At 39.9% G+C, this 20,533-nt stretch overlaps 1 long non-coding RNA gene across 1 annotated transcript; it reads left to right on the forward strand.

The window, feature by feature from the left end:
- The first annotated feature begins 6,337 nt into the window (after positions 1-6,337).
- Positions 6,338-13,932, forward strand: LOC309621873. The gene is made up of 2 exons (XR_014240302.1): positions 6,338-6,466; positions 12,256-13,932. It is a non-coding gene; the product is annotated as an uncharacterized lncRNA (long non-coding RNA).
- Positions 13,933-20,533: the final 6,601 nt, after the last annotated feature.

The raw sequence follows: 20,533 nt of genomic DNA on the forward strand, positions 1-20,533 counted from the left end.
GGCGCTCCTCCCCCGCAGGCAGCGCCAATCCAGCTCGCGGCGGCGGCGGCGGCGGCGCTCCTCCCCCGCAGGCAGTGCCAAGCGAGCTCCCAGCTCGCGGCGGCGGCGCTCCTCCCCCGCAGGCAGCGACAATCGAGCTCCCGGCTCGCGGCGGCGACGGCGGCGCTCCTCCCCCGCAGGGAGCGCCAATCGAGCTCCCAGCTCGCGGCGGCGGCGGCGCTCCTCCCCCGCAGGCAGCGCCAATCGCGCTCCCAGCTCTGTTCTTTTGTTTTTTTTTTTTTGAATTCTGAGATTTTTCATTTGAAGTAAATCTTAAAGCTATTAAATTCACAAATATGCTAATTTAAATACCCAATTCTATTATCTAAAACACACATTGCAAACATACAAATATCTATTCTCTCCACATGTCAGAGCCCATTCATTTCATGGTTTGGAAATGGGGAGAATAGATCCCCTTAAACTGCAAGTCAGCAGGTGTTTCTTTACAGTTAACTTTAGCAAAATTCATACAAAATATTAATGAACAATGATCTTCTTTACTTGTTAACTCACAAGGAAACACCTTCAAAACTGCATTTTGTTAAAGTTTCTGTACTAAAATGTAGAAAAACTGAACTACACAAATATTGAAAAGTTTAAAATTCCTTAATTTTTTATTCCTGGTACCACTACCACAATTTACAGGGCAATATACCTGATGTAATGAAAAGAAAAAGACAAAGCTACAACAGATAAAAGACCTCAGGAATGTACATCTAATTGACCCTCCGTTGCATGAATCAATAGCTGCACTTTTTGCAAACTGTGGCTAGGACAGTCCTGAACAAGAAGGGTTTCCTGTTTAAGCTGCAGTAACTTTTCTGACTATGGATCATCGTTCCTTCTGCGGCAGGTTTTTACAGTTCCTCTAATGCATTTGGGACGACTGTCTCAAAGTAACCTGCAGCTTTCCTGACAACTCCTCGCTCTCTCTCCTGCTAAGAACTGTAGCCCTTTTCTTCTGAGTTTTGAGAACCTTCTGCTACCATATCCACCACTTCCACCACCAGATCCATAACCACCACCATAGGGACTTCCCGAGCTTCTTCCACCAAAACTGCCCCCCTTCATGGGTCCATAATTTGATTGCTGTTGTCCACTATAATTTCCAAAATCATTATAGCTCCCACCACCACCACCATAGTTACCTCCAAAATTTCCTCCTTCATTGTAAGCATCATATCCTCCACCACCGCCACCATATCCACCATCTTGGTTTCCATATCCTGGTCCACCACCACCATAGCCTCCTCTACTACTGTAACCAGGACCACCACCATCGTTACCACCGTCGCCTCCAAATCCGTTTTATCCACCATCACCTCCTCCATAACTACCTCTGCTGCCACCACCTCCACCACCATAGCCTCCTCTTCCACCAAAGTTTCCACCACGGCCAAAGTTACCTCCACCACCTCCAAAGTTTCCTCCACGACCCATAAAGTTGCCAGATCCACCTCCACGACCTCTCTGTGATCCAGCAGATTGCATTTCTTGTTTAGAAAGGGCCTTTTTCACTTACAATTATGCCCATTAATAGTGTGGTATTTCTGAACAACAATTTTATCAACTCTATCATGATCATCAAAAGTTACAAAAGCAAATCCTCTCTTTTTTCCACTCTGCCTGTCTTCCATAACTCCTATGGTTTCAATCTTGCCATACTTTTCAAAGTAGTCTCTCGAATTACATTCTTCTGTATCTTCTTTAATACCACCAACAAAAATTTTCTTCACTGTTAGACGGGCACCAGGCTTTACAGAATCCTCTCTAGAAACAGCTCTCTTTGGTTCCACTACACGCCCATCAACCTTGTGTGGTCGAGCACACATTGCTGCATCCACCTCTTCAACCCAAGAGTAAGTCACAAAACCAAAGCCCCTGGAACGGTTTGTCTGGGGGTCTCTCATCACCACACAATCTGTAAGTGTGCCCCATTTCTCAAAATGTTCTCTTAAGCTATCGTCTGTAGTTTCAAAGCTCAGACCACCAATAAACAGTTTTCTCAACTGTTCTGGTTCCTTTGGATCATGGCCCTCCTCCCCCCGGCGGCGGCGGCGGCCGGAGTCGGGCTGGGGGCGACCGGGCGGCGGTTTTACCTCCGTTTTGAGACCGGACTCGCCTCTTCCAACTCGAGTTCAATATGGGACCGAGAGCCCAGCTCTGTTCTATGTTGGGCCATTTTACTTCAGCCCAAAAAAATTTCTTCTAGTATTCCCTAAGGTCTGCTGGGGATCAGTTTTCTTATTTTTCATTTATCTGTATTTGATTTTTTAAAATTGATTCCAATTTTCTGTTGAGATTCTCCATATTTTAATCTATTAATCCCCATCTTTTACTCTCAATATAGTCATTTTAAAGTTCTGTGCTAACTCCAGAATCTGAATTCCCTCTAAATCAATTTTTCTTGGTTTTTTTTTTTTTTTTTTTTTTTGTCTTAAGTTTTAGTCACTTTTTCCTGCTTCAGGAATTTCATAATTTTTGATTGTGTGCTGGACGTGGTGAATAAAAAATTCATAGAGACTGAAGATGCTATTACTTTGCACCAGAGAAGATTTACCCTTTTCTCTGTTAATCAGAGTGGCTGATCATTTCAGTCATTTCAGGAATTTTACTAGGTCAGAACTGGGTTGGAGCTTTAGTTGTCTCATCCTACCTATGATTTTTCCTAATTTGTGGCCTCCCTGGATTTTTGCTGTGAGCCTGACAGGTCTTTGATTCTTCAATAAATACAGTCAGTTATTGACTTCAGTCTTTCAGATGTTTGAATTCAGCTCTTTAGGCTCTCAGTTCTCACAGCTTCAGAGTATGGCAAATGTAAGGAGAGACCAGCTATGTATTTGTTGCCGTTACACTTTCTCAGTGAAAATTTGTCTCATAAACACTGAAACATTGCAGATGACTTCACTTTTTCTGACTCAGCCCCCTTCTTGGGGATGGCACTTCTGGGTTTTTACTGTGAGTCTGGTAGGTCTCTAATTCCTCACTTTGGAAAGTTCTCTCCCTCAGGCATTAGGTATTTAGCTTCCTGCTTTATATAGGTTCAAAAACTGGCAAATGTCTTGAAGAGGAGACCTAATGATTGTCACAGGCCCCTTTATCTAGCGGGATTTGGTTTGTTAGTGCCATGACTGTGCAGGAAATTTCACTCTGCTTTCTTGGCTCAGTCCCCCATCATCCTATACCACCCTGACACTAAGGAAATGTCCTGTGGGGGAAATCGGCTTGACATTCTGCTAGATTTCACTCCATCATGCCAGCAAATGAGTTCATCAAAAGATATGGTGATTTCTCTTTTCCAGTGGAGTATGTCTCCCTACACCAAACCCCTGCTCCAAATCTCTAAATGTCCCTCTCTAGCATATTAGTTGATATTGTTTCTTGATTGCTTCCTTAGCTCGATGATCTTTTATTCAAGTTTGTTTGCTCGTTGCAGCAGGAGTGATGGCCTGTGCCTACCTAGTGCAGGCATATTATTATGGAGATATGGCTTTGGTCCCAGACACCACAATAAGGAGAATATCATAAGAAAGCAAGTCACACGAGTTGTTTGGTTTCCCAGTGCATGTAAAAGTTATGTTTATGCTATACTGTAGTCTATTAAGTGTGCAATAGCATTATGTCTAAAAAAAGTACATATCTTAATTTGAAAGTAGACTTTAAGAATGCTACCCATCATCTGAGCCTTCAGCAAGCTGTAATCTTTTTGCAATAGTAACATCAAAGATCACTGATCACAGATCATGTAACAAGTATAATAGTGAAAAAGTTTGAAATATTGTGAGACTTACCAAAACATGACATAGAGACACGAAGTGAGCAAATGCTGTTGGAAAAATGGCACCACCAGTAGAGCTGCTTGACACAGGGTTGCCACAAACCTTCAATTTGTAAAAAAAAAAAAAAAAAAAAAAAAAAAAAAAGCATTATCTGCAAGGTACAATAAAGTGAAGTGCAATAAAGTGAGGTATGCCTATACATCCTGCCTCAAAGCAGAAATCCTATTTAGATCACCTTTAATTTCTCTCTATGATATATCAATAGTTTTCTATTCTAATAGGGTTCTTACATTTTTTATTACACTTATTATTAGGTATATGATGTTTTGATGATAATGTAGATGGCATATTTTTTAGTTTTTAATTTTATAACTTTTCAGACACAGAAAAATGTTAGTGGAATTTTTTAATGTTTGGTCTCTTATCTGGCAACTCTTCTAAAAACTAACTGATATTCTAATAAGTTATCTGTAGATGGTTTTGGATTTTCTGTATCCTTAATTATATCAACTATGGAAAGTGACAGTATGATTTCTTCCTTTCTTAGCCTTATATTTCTGATTTCTTTTTCCTGCCTTACTGCTAATGCCATTTAATACTTTTACTAATAGGTTGAATAGAAAAGGTAAGAGTTGGCATTCTTATTTTGTTCCTAATCTTACAGTGGACGTTCTCCACATTTCACTATAAATAGGATGGTGGCTCTAAAGTTTTTTGTAGTTTCCCTTTGCTATGAGTTTTTAATCATACATAATTATTGAATTTTATCAAATGCTTTATCTGACTATACTGATATGATCATATACATTTTCTCCTTTATTTTATGGATGTGGTGCATGACATTTATTGATATTTGAATGTTAACTCACCTTGCATTTCTGGAGTAAAACAACTTGGTAGGAATTCACACACACACACACACACACACACACACACACACACATTCACTCACTCACACACTCTACATTTGATTGTCTAACATTTTGTGTATGATTTTTGCTTCTGTATACATAAGGGAGATGGGCCTATTTTCTTTTCTCATAATTGTCCTTTTAATTAGTGAATAGTATATAGAGGGTAGAGATTTAAAAGACCTTTTAAAAGGTCTTCTTCTTCTGTGATATAATACAATACAGTATTACTCCATTTTTTAAAAATGACCTTTTTCATTTTCAAATAATTTCAAATCTGCAGAAAAGATACAAACAGAGTTCCCTTTACCTCTCTCCCAGTTTTTCCTATTGCTAACATCTTATACTACCATAGTATATTTTTCAAAATTAAAAAGCCAACATTTATACATTACTATTAACTAAACTTAAGACTTTTTTTGGATTTCACCAGTTTTCCTGTTAATGACCTTTTTCTGTTCTAGGACCCAATCCAGTATATCACATTCCACTTAGTTAGTTGTCATGTCTCCTTAGTCTTCTCTGGTCTATGACAGTTCCTCATTCCTTCCTTGTTTTTCATGATTTTGACAGTCTTGAGGAATATTTGTCTGATATTTTGTAGAATTGTTCTCAGTCTGGGTTTGGCTGATGTTTTTCTCATGATTCGACTGGAGTTATAGGTTTTGACAAAGAATACCGCAGAAGCGAAGTAACCGTCTCATCACATCATAACAGAGAGTATGTAGTGTCTCCGTGACATCACTGGTGATGTGAAACATCATCACTTGCATAACATGGTGTTTGCTTGGTTTCTCCACTGTAAAGTTACTTTTTCTCCCATTTTATACTGTCTCTGGAATTCAATCATTAAGGCCAGCCCAGGACTGGACTTAAGGGGAAGATTAAGCTTCACCTCCACCTCCTTGGGGAGGAGATGGATGCCGGGGGGGGGCGGGGGGGAGGTTACCTACATATGGAATTCTTCTGTTGGCAAGATTTGTCTTCTCCCTCCCTCCTATTATTTATTTATTTATACACTCATTTATTTACTCCATTATGTTTTAATATGGATTCTTTATAATCTATATACATAATTACAACCTTAAAAACCTCTGGTTCCCCCACTGACATATAAACTTTTTGAGGAAAGGCTCTGTTTCTTTTTTATTTTTGTACACTCTATGCGTTTAGCATAGTCCCCTAATTTATAGTGGACTTCCAGTAATTATTTTTTAATGGATATCTTTCCACTTCAACTGAAAAGTACCCTTTCCTTATATAATAGCATTCTAAATCCAAAATAAAAGTAGATTTTAAAATAAGTAAAAGTAAACTCATGCATGATCACCCTGTAATAAGTATGTAAAAAAGCACAGGGTACTGCAGAAATAACTTAACCATTTGAGTTGGATGTGTCTCCAAAAAATATTGAAGCCACATTTGGAAAGAAATTACAGTATTTGATAAGCCAAGGATATGACCTGCTGTGTGCTTTCTCTTTTTTGTTCAGATCACCAAAGGAGATTAAGACCCCGTTTTCTCCCTTCTCTGGAAAATTATCATCTGATGCAGTCACTCAGATAACAACAGAGAGTCCAGGAAAAACCATGTTTTCATCTGAGATTTTTGTTAATGCTGAAGATCGTGGACATGATATTCCAGACCTCAGTACACAGAAGTTGGGCAAAGTTCCTGTCAAGTTTGCTTCATCATCTTCAGTCCAACAGATTACTGTTCTTCATGGCACAGATGGTAAGAGAATTTTAGGTCACATTACCAACTTTTGTGTGTCATTAACTAAGAAATTTCTTGATTGGGTCTTTCTAGTTAGAAAACCTAATTTTAATTTTAAGCATTAGGTTGTACATGATTAAAACATCTTTTATTTACATAGCTATGAAGAGAATATAATTTATTATGTTTTTACTTCAATTTCTAGTGAAGTTAACAACCTATGTGAAACTCATGCTACTTGTGGCTGACGTATTTTCAACTCATAATACTTGTCATAAGAATGCAAGTAGTTCATGAAAACATAAAAACTATAGAGGTTCAATTTTAGGGAGGTAGATAACTATTTGGCATTGTTTCTTTTACTATTGTTTTGCATGATACAGTGAACAGATAGCAAACACAATACCAGTCTATTTCTTGCTCAAGAAACGTTGAGCAGGGACCCAGGTTGACTGTGACTCTGCTTTCTTTAAAACATGGAACCTTGGATTCATCATCATAGTCAACTGGAAGGGACGAAAAGCATGGAGGAGCACATGTTGGGAGGCTTTTATGGGCTAGGCCTAGGTGTGGCCCACATCACTTTCCACTGACTAGGAATAGTTTAGCTGTGCTTTCCAGGATGAAGAAGAAATGAGTTTTGGTGAACAGCTAGCAATTTCTACCATAAGGTCTACATTTAGAGTGTTCCTATGCTATCATGACAGTGATATTTTTATAGTGCTTATACTATATAACATTCAAAATTATAGCAAGTTATTTTCTTTTTCAGACCAGTAACTGGAAAGTTAAGTTCCCATTCTACCTCCAAATGAGGGTGGGAACTTTCAATTACTAATTTTAAAGTATTCAACAGTTTGTACAAATCTATTCAAAATATATTTTAAGTTTTCCTACTTGTGCAAAAAGTTTACCTGTCTGTAGGTATAAATGGAATATGCCTAAATGTATAAAGAAAATTGCTTAGTTCCACATGTAAATTGCACTGAATTTAATTTGAATAAATACATTTATATGTTGAAATGGTTATATTTCTTTTCTTTTTTTTTTTTTTACTTTTATTTATTTTATTTTTGGCTGTGTTGGGTCTTCATCGCTGCGTGCAGCCTTTCTCTAGTTGCGGCGAGCGGGGGCTACTCTTCGTTGCGGTGCACGGGCTTCTCATTGCGGTGGCTTCTCTTGTGGTGGAGCACGGGCTCTAGGCGCGTGGGCTTCGGTGCATGGGCTCAGTAGTTGTGGCTCGCGGGCTCTAGAGCGCAGGCTCAGTAGTTGTGGCACATGGGCTTAGTTGCTCCGCGGCATGGGGGATCTTCCCGGACCAGGGCTGGCACCCGTGTCCCCTGCATTGGCAGGCGGATTCTTAACCACTGCGCTATCAGGGAAACCCGAGATGGTTATATATCTTATACATTTTTATTGTGATATAAAATTATGCCCCCCAAATGTATAGTCTAATCAATATCACACAGAACACCTTTAATGTGTCAGTTACCTATTGCCACCGTGATACTGTATAAGAACCTCGAAAATCTCAGTGCTTCGTAACAACAGACATTTGCTTTCCTCACTCATGGGCTTATGAGTCAGTTGGAGTTTGGCATCAGGATGCAAAAACGGTTTGGGTCTGTTCCACATGCCTTGTACTGAAACCCAGGCTACTCTGGGTATGCTGTTTTCATGTTGGTGGCAGAGCACAGGAGAGGAAATCCAACTGTGAAAGTGTATTTTATACCTCTTCTGACATCAAATGGATCGGTCTACATAGAGCCCACAGTTCACGGTCTTACCTTTACATACAGGTACTTGGTAGAAAAGACTCCTTTAAAAGAGAAATATTATTTGGTTTAATAATAAAAGATTTTTAACTCTGTGGATTCAGAAGTAAAATTTTAAAAATATTTTAAAAGTATACAGAATAGCATGTTGAATTTATGACTATGTGTCCACTGCTCTGAATTAACAAATTAAGAGTAATATGCTATATGTTTATATTTAGTTCCATTTGCAAGTTTTTTGAAGGAATAAAGTTTATGGTTGGACTTTCTTCTTTACCCTTCTGCAGTCCTTTCTTTCTCTCCCAGGAACAACCATTATTTGCTGAATAGTCGCTTCTTCCCCCAGAGATAGGCAGTCCAAAGTAACTTTAAGACTTCTGCATCCAAACAGAAAGTTGTTGAGAATTTCAAAAAGCCACTTATCTTGCCTCTGAATTCTCCATCTCCACATGGTAGCCATTCTTGCCCTGGGTCCATTGTAATTCTGCCCAATTGTTGTTGTCCATTTTCTGCAAACTTTGAACTAAATGGTAAATTTAACCATCACCACCAAGCTTTATATACACTGGTGGAGGAAGAAAACTACTAAGTCAATATTCTAACAATAATGACTACAGCAACGTCCAAAGAGAAGTAGAGGCTACAGCCTATTTTTCCTGTTATTTAAATTCTTCCAGCCTCTATACATTTCTTCATTCTCCTTGAATTCAGCCAGGTTCTCATTGGCTGGGGCTTTGCCTGATAGGTTGGTACAAGTATTCCTAAGTAGTCTAAGGCTTTGCTAGCCCTGCATAGGTTTAAGGTCATTTTTTGTTAATTTCTATGACCAGGCTTGGTAAAGTGGTCCCCTAGGTGTAAGCCATACTCCTACTGACTTTCTTCTTTTAAGGTAACCTTATTTCTCCCTGATAGTTAAGGTCAATTGTAGTTTTAGTCAACACTATGGCATCCTATTCCCTGTATTGTTTCAGTGACATAAAGAATGTAAAATGACTAGATGGCTCCTGTCTCCCGGTAGAAGTGCCCCTCCCTTATTTCTAAGATCTTCCATCAAACAAAGCAGAGTCACAGAGATAGAAAGCAAAAGATTTTAAAGGCTTCTGCCTTTGTTCCTAAATATATGCATTCTGTCTGTAGGATAGGCAAGTGCCATATGTGGTTCTGAGCACATGCCGTATTTGGCAAGCTAGCATTCCAGCCTCAGAAAGTGATGCCTCCCAGCTTGTGCCATGACAGTTATCAGTAAATTGTTCACTCGCTTTTTTGTTTTTGAGTTTACCATAGCTGTGGGTGATCAGGCTTGTGAGGAGAACAGTGACTCCCTTTAGGCATCAGCCTGTTGTCTCATTTCCTTCACTATGAAGTCAGTTCCTTGGTTGGAAGCAGGGTACTAGTAATATGGATTCCATGTCAAATCATCAGAATGATGGAGTGGTCAAGGATGGTAACACAATTCTAAGTAATATAAAAGTTGTTATTGCGTCCAGAATGAAGGAGATCTCATTCTACTCTGGGACTATCAGACTCTGTCTAGAGTATTTTGATTTTTATAAACTAGACATGGGCAACTAGGAGTCCATCTAGAGGTGATTACAGGATGCAAGAGAAGACCATGGTCCATAAGGATAAACTGAAGAAGCTGTTGTGTTTAATCAGGAGAAGTGGTAGCTATCTACAAAATTCTATTTGAATGAGCAGTACAACCCCATGAATACTGAGGAGTAACCTAAACAAGAATTTTATAGGACTCATGTGATGGCAATACTAATCCTTTGTGTAGGCATAGAAAAGGAGAGTAGACTAAAAGGAGGGATGGGATATTTCTGAATGGGAAAATTGAATATTTAAAGATGTCATTTATTCCCAAATGAATTTAAACTCTAATGTAATTCTACTCAAAATTCTAATGGAATTGTTCTTTTGAACTTGTTTAATTGATCTTAAGTTTTTTCCGGAAGACTAATAAAGAAAATACTGGAAAAGAAGAGTAATGGGGAGGATAAATTTTAGCAGCAGCCGGTGGAGTGTTTTAATGGGATGCCTGGAAGTTGCAGACATTATTCTCACCCTTGACCTATGGGCCCAGACTTAGTCATATGTCCATACATGTCTGCAAGGGAGATTGGGAAATACAGTGTACAGATGAGCAGTATGTTCCCAGCTAAATATCAAAATGCTGTTACAGAGAGAGAGAGAGTTTCTACCACATCATGAAAGAAAAACAAGTGTATAGAAAAAGATTTCAGGGACTTCCCTGGTGGCGCAGTGGTTAAGAATCCACCTGCCAGTGCAGGGGACACGGGTTCGAGCCCTGGTCCGGGAAGATCCCACATGCCGCAGAGCAACTAAGCCCGTGTGCCACAACTACTGAGCCTGTGCTCTAGAGCCTGCGAGCCACAACTACTGAGCCCATGCTCCACAACTACTGAAGCCTGCGTGCCTAGAGCCTGTGCTCCACAACAAGAGAAGCCACTGCAGTGAGAAGAGTGAGAAGCTCGCGCACCACAACGAACAGTAGCCCCCCCACACCGCAACTAGAGAAAGCCCGCGTGCAGCAATGAAGACCCAATGAAGCAAAAAAATAAGAAGAAGAAGAAAAAGATTTCATCTTCTATAATAATCAAATTACTACCATGTCACAGACATTTTAGAAAGAATTTTAGCAGTTAGTATTTAAAAAAAAGAAACTTTATAAATGACATAATTTTTCACTCTGAAATCAGAAAACTTATGTGAAATGGGGCAGCAGGGGAGAATGGGTATGCTATAAACAGGAAGTCTTTATTACAGAATTCTTTATTATTGAAAATTTAATCCAGCCTAAATTTTTAACATTATGAGAAGGGTTAAATACACTTAATGTGTAGTAGAATGATAAAAAATGTGACGATAGGAAATAAAATGAATATTTTATTATCAATGTAAAGTAGAAAAACTGAATTCCACATTATACATACTATACACAACTATGTAAACAAATAAGAAATACAGAGGAAAGACCTGTAGAAATACATTAAAATATTAATAATAGTTATCTTTGAGTGGTAAGACTTTGTCTTTTTTATTTCTGTGTATTTTTTTAATATTGAGAAGTTATACTTTTTTAATGGGAAACTTATTTTGAAAATCTGCCACATAGAAGAGAATTAGATTTACTTTCTATGACTCTGGAGGGAGAACCTTCAAAGATCAGTAGTAGGGGTTAACAACGACCAGGTTTGGGTTCAATATAAGATAAAGTGTTTCTTAGTTAGAGCCATCTAAATATGGAATAGATTGCTAGGAAGTCGTCTTCTCAATGAATCCTACCCTTACCACTCTATTTAAACTGCATCCTGCTGCAATTTCCCAAATACTTCTAATCTTCCTCAGCATTTTCTAATTTTTGGGGGGGGAGTGGCTGTTTTGGGTCTTTGTTGCTGCACACGGGCTTTCCCTAGCTGTGGTGAGTAGGGGCTACTCTTCGTTGTGGTGCATGGGTTTCTTATTGTGGTGGCTTCTCCTGTTGCAGAGCGTGGGCTCTAGGCGCACAGGCTTCAGTAGTTGCAGCACGAGGGCTCAGTACTCGCAGCACAAGGGCCCTAGAGCACGTGGGCTTCAGTAGTTGCGGCACATGGGCTCAGTAGTTGTGGCGCTCGGGCTCTAGGGCGGGCGGGCTTTGGTAGTTGTGGCACGCAGGCTCAGTAGTTGTGGTGCACAGGCTTAGTTGCTCCACAGCATGTGAGATCTTCCCAGACCAGGTATCGAACCCCTGTCCCCTGCATTGGCAGGCAGATTCTTAACCCACTGCACCACCAGGGAAGTCCCAGTATTTTCTAATTTTTTATGTCACTAATAATTTATAAAAATACTAGATGATTTACTTATTTAGTATGCTAATTGTTTACTGTCTATCTCCCTCTTCTAGAATGCTAGTTTACTGATACATTCCAAGAATCTTGACCACTGCTTGGCACATTAAAGGTGCTTAATATTTGTTCAGTTAATTAATAAATGTTTTCTTATTAATTATTCTGATCTTTATGTCCTTAGGCCAGCCTTTACTGTTGCCATATAAGCCTTCTGGTAGTACAAAGATGTACTATGTTCCCCAATTAAGACAAATTCCTTCATCTCTGGATTCCAAGTCAGACACCACCATTGAGAGCTCACACTCAGGTATTATGCAGAAATTATTCAAAATTTTATTTTTTGAAATTTTATTTGTGGATTGGCTGTTTAATTCTGGATGACATATGAAAGCTCAGTGCTCTTTAATCTTTAAGTGAAACATGGAGATTTTCATGACACAGGCTCTGGTTCAGATAGGTGAGTTATTTGGTCAGATGTATTGTGTACACTCAAACATTTGATAAATATTTGAAGAAAATTGTATGAACAGTTACTTGTTTGGGTTAGTGGACTCCATCTAGGACAAAGGTTTCCAAGTTTTCTCTGTTCACAGTCACCTTAGTGTTTGGGTGATTTCTTTTCTCATCATCGTGGGGATATAAATCATCAGCAGCATATAAATACATGAAGTATTTTTTCAGACACTAAGCTATTATGTTATTAGGGTATAAAAATACTTAGCGTTTTGATCTTACAGCTTAATAAGCAAAAATATTTTTCGTTTTGTGTTTGAAAGAAAACATTTTACTTTGTTCAGAAATATGCATAATTACTTGCTAACGAGATATGTGTGGCTATTAGGGCACAGTTTCTCAAACCTTGAGATGAGATTGGACACAACCACCCTCATTTATTGCTTTTGTTACAGAAACCGTCAAAAATCCAACTCTGCAGAGATACAGACAGCAGCATTGAAAGGAATGTAGCAGTATCTAATGTTGAAACTTTAAACTATCTTTAGCGATTAGTTTTTGTCCTGTACACCAGATATTACATATCACTCTTTCTCTAGAATTTTAAAATATCCCACAACATCCCTGTGAGATCACCACAATAGAACTGCAGATTTAGAAAATGAATAGCATCCTGTGGAGGAACTGAATAAATATTTTCTGTGGAAAATTATAAGGATACAGAGTTGGTATGGTGCGGGGTTTTGATTGTTGGGATAACATATTGATTGGTCCACAGGAGTTGACTTGGTTCAGTTTAGATATAAATTGTTCATGATTTGTCAATAGACATCTTTATAGGTGTAGAAATTAAAAAGAAAGTAGTTGTCCCTGGTCTTACGCAGATTTTCTGTTAATTTTAAGAGGACCCAACTAGTATCTAATGGTAACTGAGTTAAAGCCCCGATATAATTGCTCCTGATTTCCCACTGTGATGCCACTGAAAAAAAGAACCACAAAATGCTCATATGTTAGGATTGATTATGAAGCCTATAACCAGGAACTGGAAGAAATTTTCACTACCTGCATGGCTATGATTTTAAAAACTCACTTAGTGGCTACGAGACATAAAACAAGCTTACTTAATTGATTGTAGGTAGGAAAATCTTTTATCTCAGTCTCACTTTCAGCCCCCTAGTTCAGAAGACAGAATGTACCAATAGAAGTCTAATCAGGTGTTCCAGTATTTTTTGAGGCCTCCTGTGTACTTCTATTCATTTACATCCTAACTCTTCCCTTTGGAGACATTAACTTTGAGAAAAATTGGACAGTAGTGGGAAGAGGAAATGACTCAGGGATGGTACACTGTATCCTGAGAAATACTGTCCGTATAAATAAAGTACTGAATGCATCAGTTAGACAAGAAGAGATCTGTTGGCTATATATACTTGAGGTTGTCATTTATCATGTTCTGCATCTATTCTGAGAGTGAGGGAGTTGACAGTAGAAAATAATAGTTTCTTAGACCAGTAGAGCTGATCTAGATGAAAGCCTAGGAATTGTTCTGATAGATAGTGTCTATTAGTATGTTGTGATTCTATAGATACTAGAAAGATCCAACTAGAGTTTGGGGCCAAGGGCAAGTCATAAACCATTGCAGATATTTGGACCAAATAATTTCTCCTCAGTTGAGAATGAGTAAACAATTGAACTCATAAAATTCTTTTAGAGACAAAAACAAAGGGACTTCCCTGGTGGCGCAGTGGTTAAGAATCCGCCTGCCAATACAGAGGACACGGGTTCCAGCCCTGGTCCGGGAAGATCCCACATGCCACAGAGCAACTAAGCCTGTGCGCCACAACTACTGAGCCTGCGCTTTAGAGCCTGCGAGCCACGACTACTGAAGCCCGCATGCCTAGAGCCCGTGCTCCACAACAAGAGAAGCCACTGCAATGAGAAGCCCGCGCACTGCAACGAAATGTAGCCCCCGCTCGCCGCAACTAGAGGAAGCCCGTGCACAGCACCGAAGACCCTACACAGGCAAAAATAAAAATAAATAAATTAAAAACAAAACAAAAACAAAAAAACAAGGCAAAGGTAACCTCGCAAAGAAAGAGATAGATGTTAGAGATTTACTCATTAGGTCAAGTAACACTCTGAAGTAGTAACAGGATTTCATTTATATCTGACAGTAAGTTCTGTGAAGATAGGTACTATGTCTTTTTTTTTGTAAGCCATTTTATACCTCATACCAATATATAATATAGATGTTATTTTTATATTCATTTAAAGACATTTAAATATTTTGTGTACTAGTACTGTCAATAGGAGCAAAAAGCCATGGGGAGAGAACTGGTTGGGATTTTTAAAACAAAGTGAGGAGTTAATAGCAGAAAAAAATGGTGGAGTAAAGACCTCCAACATTTTGCCCTGTGATAAAAGCAACAGAATTTTGGCAAAACTTTATGGAAAACTTTTCCAAAACTCGAAATTAACCAAAGGCTTGTAGCTTTTGTAGTAAGCATTTATTCAAGAAAAATGGCTGAACCTTGATAAGAATAGTAAGCTTGTGGCATTTTACCTTGCCCTATTCTCATTGCCACACTCAGCTCAGTGATAACCTTGAAAAATATCAGCCTGCATTCCCAGGACTGGAGGGAGCAGAACAGAGCTGGACCTCTTTCACAATTTCATTCCCAAAGAATTGTCAGTATTTGATCTGTCTGATGGCTCTCTGGAAGACTCCACTCAAAAGGCTTATCTTTATTTGACCTTACCCAGAGCTATCCAGTGCGTATGAGCCTCTGTGTCTATGTGTGAGGTGTTTGTCAAAAAACACTTACAGGCAAGTGTTTTATTTTAGTTTCTTAAATATTTATTTATTTTATTTATTTATTTTGGCTGCGCCGGGTCTTAGTTGCACCACTCAGGATCTTCGTTGCGGCATGCGGACTCCTTAGTTGCAGGACCTAGTTCCCTGACCAGGGATCGATCCCGGGGCCCCTGCATTGGGAGCCCGGAGTCTTACCCCCTAGACCACCAGGGAAGTCCCCAGGCAACTGTTTTAATGTCACAATGCAGGAGGCAGTGGATAACACTTTAGACAAACAATAGACTAACCAAAAGCTTTAACGGAAAAACTGAGGATGAGATGTCCATAGATATTTTGAAAAGCATTGATATATTCCTAGGACTCTAGAAGACCACAAGTGTGCACAGGCCTGAGTGCATGCTCAGGAAAGATCTGAGAGGGGCCTACCCTTTACCTTTGGCTGCCCTTGAGGCTCTGGGCAAGAAGAAAGGGAAGGCTAAGGCAGAATTGATAACTCCCTGCCCTCAGCATTGATGGCTATGTGCACGTAGTCCCTCGGCAAAGACTGGGAGATTTATTGTTTCTAGATGTTTAAGGATACCTCCATCTAGGCATTAGCTGACCACTAAGCTAGTTGAGTGGCAGCTTCAGTAGACTTCATAGAATTTGTTCAGAAAAGTTACTTAAAAAAAAAACAGCGTAAAGCAACAGCAGGAAACTGTAGGGAGGTAGTAGACTCTGATTTCCAGGGTTGTCACATTATATTTTTTAAGATGTCGAGTTTTCAACAAAAAGTTACAAGATATGGAAATTCAAAGTAAAAACAAAATATATGGACCATACAAAAGTTTAGAAACTGTCTGTGAGGAATCTCAGACATTGGACTTACTAAATGAAGATGTTAAAATAGCTATTTAAAATATGTTCAAAGAACTAAATGAAACCATGTCTAAAGAAGTATAGGGAGAGGGGCAAGATGGCGGAAGAGTAAGACGAGGAGATCACCTTCCTTCCCACAGATACAGTAGAAATACATCTACACGTGGAACTGCTCCTACAGAACACCCACTGAACGCTGGCAGAAGACGTCAGAACTCCCAAAAGGCAAGAGACTCCCCACGTACTTGGGTAGGGCAAAAGAAAAAAGAAAAAACAGAGACAAAAGAATAGGGACAGGACCTGCACCAGTGGGAGGGAGCTGTGAAGGAGGAAAGGTTTCCACACACTAGGAAGCCCCTTCACGGGCAGAGACTGTGGGTGGCAGAGGGGGGAAGCTTCGGAGCCACGGAGGAGAGCGCAGCCACAGGGGTGCGGAGGGCAAAGCGGAGAGATTCCCGCACGGAGGAGCGGTGCTGAGTGGCACTCACCAGCCCGAGAGGCTTGTCTGCTCAGCCGCTGGGGCGGGTGGGGGCTGGGAGCTGAGGCTCGGGCTTCGGTGCTAGCCGAGAGGGAGTCCGGGAAAAAGTCTGCAGCTGCCAAAGAGGCAAGAGACTTTTTCTTGCCTCTTTGTTTCGTGGCGCGCAAGGAGAGGGGATTCAGAGCGCCGCCTAAACGAGCTCCAGAGACGGGCGCGAGCCGCGGCTATAAGCGCGGACCCCAGAGGCGGGCGCGAGCCGTGGCTAACAGCGCGGACCCCAGAGACGGGCGTGAGCCGCGGTTATCAGCGTGGACCCCAGAGACGGGCGGGAGACGCTAAGGCTGCTGCTGCCGCCACCAAGAAGCCTGTGTGCGAGCACAGGTCACTCTACACACCGCCCCTCCCGGGAGCCTGTGCAGCTCGCCACTGCCAGGGTCCCGTGATCCAGGGACAACTTCGCCGGGAGAACGCACGGCGCGCCTCAGGCTGCTGCAACGTCACGCCGGCCTCTGCTGCCGCAGGCTTGCCCCGCCTCCTCCATACCGCTCCCTCCCCCCGGCCTGAGTGAGCCAGAGCTCCCGAAGCAGCTGCTTCTTTAACCCCGTCCTGTCTGGGCGGGGAACAGACGCCCTCAGGCGACCTACACGCAGAGGCGGGTCCAAATCCAAAGCTGAACTCCGGGAGCTGTACGAACAAAGAAGAGAAAGGGAAGTCTCTCCCAGCAGCCTCAGAAGCAGTGGGTTAAAGCTCCACAAACAACTTGATGTGCCTGCATCTGTTGAATACCTGAATAGACAACGAATCATCCCAAATTCAAGAGGTGGACTTTGGGAGCAGAATATATTAATTTTTCCCCTTTTCCTTTTTTTGTGAGTGTATATGTGTATGCTTCTGGGTGAGATTTTGTCTGTATAGCTTTGCTTTCACCATTAGTCCTAGGGTTAGGTCCGTCCATGTTTTTTTTCTTTGTTTTTTTGTTCACTCAAAAAAATTTTTTTTCCTAATAAATGTTTTCTTAATATTTTTTCCCTTATTTTCTATTTTTAGAAATTAAAAAAAAATTTTAATAAGTTTTTTCATATTTTTTATTTTAAAAAATTAAACATTTTTTCTTAATAAATTTTTTTCTTAATAATTTTTTTCTTATTTTTTACTACAAAAAATTAATAAATCTATTTTTAAAAATTAAAAAAAATTTTTTTTCTGAATACATTTATTCTTAATTTTTTTTCTTATTTTTTATTATAATAGCTTTATTTTATTTTATTTTATCCTCTTTCTTTCTTTCTTTCTATTTTTTTCTCCTTTTTATTCTGAGCCATGTGGACGAAAGGCTCTTGGTGCTCCAGCCAGGCATCAGGGCTGTGCCTCTGAGGTGGGAGAGCCAACTTCAGGACACTGGTCCACAAGAGACCTCCCTTCTCCACGTAACATCAAACGGTGAAAATCTCTCAGAGACCTCCATCTCAACATCAAGACCCAGCTTAACTCAACGACCAGCAAGCTACAGTGCTGGACACCCTATGCCAAACAACTAGCAAGACAGGAATACAGCCCCATCCATTAGCAGAGAGGCTGCCTAAAATCATAATAAGGCCACAGACACCCCAAAACACACCACCAGACGTGGACGTGCCCACCAGAAAGACAAAATCCAACCTCATCCACCAGAACACAGGCACTAGTCCCCTCCACCAGGAAGCCTACACAACCCACTGAACCAACCTTAGCCACTGGGGACAGATACCAAAAGCAACGGGAACTACGAACCTGCAGCCTGTGAAAAGGAGACCCCAAACACAGTAAGATAAGCAAAATGAGAAGACAAAAAACCACACAGCAGGTGAAGGAGCAGGGTCAAAACACACCAGACCTAACAGATGAAGAGGAAATAGGCAGTCTACCTGAAAAAGAATTCAGAATAATGATAGTAAAGATGATCCAAAATCTTGGAAATAGAATAGACAAAATGCAAGAAACATTTAACAAGGACGTAGAAGAACTAGAGAGGAACCAAGCAACGATGAAAAACACAATAAATGAAATTAAAAATACTCTAGACGGGATCAATAGCAGAATAACTGAGGCAGAAGAACGGATAAGTGACCTGGAAGATAAAATAGTGGAAATAACTACTGCAGAGCAGAATAAAGAAAAAAGAATGAAAAGAACTGAGGACAGTCTCAGAGACCTCTGGGACAACATTAAACGCACCAACATTCGAATTATAGGGGTCCCAGAAGAAGAAGAGAAAAAGAAAGGGACTGAGAAAATATTTGAAGAGATTATAGTTGAAAACTTCCCTAATATGGGAAAGGAAATAGTTAATCAAGTCCTGGAAGCACAGAGAGTCCCATACAGGATAAATCCAAGGAGAAACATGCCAAGACACATATTAATCAAACTATCAAAAATTAAATATAAAGAAAGCATATTAAGAGCAGCAAGGGAAAAACAACAAATAACACACAAGGGAATCCCCATAAGGTTAACATCTGATCTTTCAGCAGAAACTCTGCAAGCCAGAAGGGAGTGGCAGGATATACTTAAAGTCATGAAGGAGAAAAACCTACAACCAAGGTTACTCTACCCAGCAAGGATCTCATTCAGATTCGATGGAGAAATGAAAACCTTTACAGACAAGCAAAAGCTGAGAGAGTTCAGCACCACCAAACCAGCTTTACAACAAATGCTAAAGGAACTTCTCTAGGCAAGAAACACAAGAGAAGGAAAACACCTACAATAACAAACATAAACTATTTAAGAAAATGGGAATAGGAACATACATATCAATAATTACCTTAAATATAAATGGATTAAATGCTCCCACCAAAAGACACAGACTGGCTGAATGGATACAAAAGCAAGACCCATATATATGCTGTCTACAAGAGACCCACTTCAGACCTAGAGACACATACAGACTGAAAGTGAGGGGATGGAAAAAGATATTCCATGCAAATGGAAATCAAAAGAAAGCTGGAGTAGCAATTCTCATATCAGACAAAATAGACTTTAAAATAAAGACTATTACAAGAGACAAAGAAGGACACTATATAATGATCAAGGGATCGATCCAAGAAGAAGATATAACAATTGTAAACATTTATGCACCCAACATAGGAGCACCTCAGTACATAAGGCAAATACTAACAGCCATAAAAGGGGAAATCGACAGCAACACAATCATAGTAGGGGACTTTAACACCCCACTTTCACCAATGGACAGATCATCCAAAATGAAAATAAATAAGGAAACACGAGCTTTAAATGATACATTAAACAAGATGGACTTAATTGATATTTATAGGACATTCCACCCAAAAACAACAGAATACACATTTTTCTCAAGTGCTCATGGAACATTCTCCAGGATAGATCATATCTTGGGTCACAAAACAAGCCTTGGTAAATTTAAGAAAATTGAAATCGTATCAAGTATCTTTTCTGACCACAACGCTATGAGACTAGATATCAATTACAGGAAAAGGTCTGTAAAAAATACAAACACATGGAGGCTACACAATACACTACTTATTAACGAAGTGATCACTGAAGAAATCAAAGGGGAAATCAAAAAATACCTAGAAACAAATGACAATGGAGACACGACGACCCAAAACCTATGGGACGCAGCAAAAGCAGTGCTAAGAGGGAAGTTTATAGCAATAGAAGCCTACATCAAGAAACAGGAAACATCTCGAATAAACAACCTAACCTTGCACCTAAAGCAATTAGAGAAAGAAGAACAAAAAAACCCCAAAGCTAGCAGAAGGAAAGAAATCATAAAGATCAGATCAGAAATAAATGAAAAAGAAATGAAGGAAACAATAGCAAAAATCAATGAAACTAAAAGCT

The sequence above is a fragment of the Balaenoptera borealis genome (assembly GCF_965194805.1).
Source record: "Balaenoptera borealis genome assembly, contig: HAP1_SCAFFOLD_1115, whole genome shotgun sequence".
Lineage (NCBI taxonomy): Eukaryota > Metazoa > Chordata > Mammalia > Artiodactyla > Balaenopteridae > Balaenoptera > Balaenoptera borealis.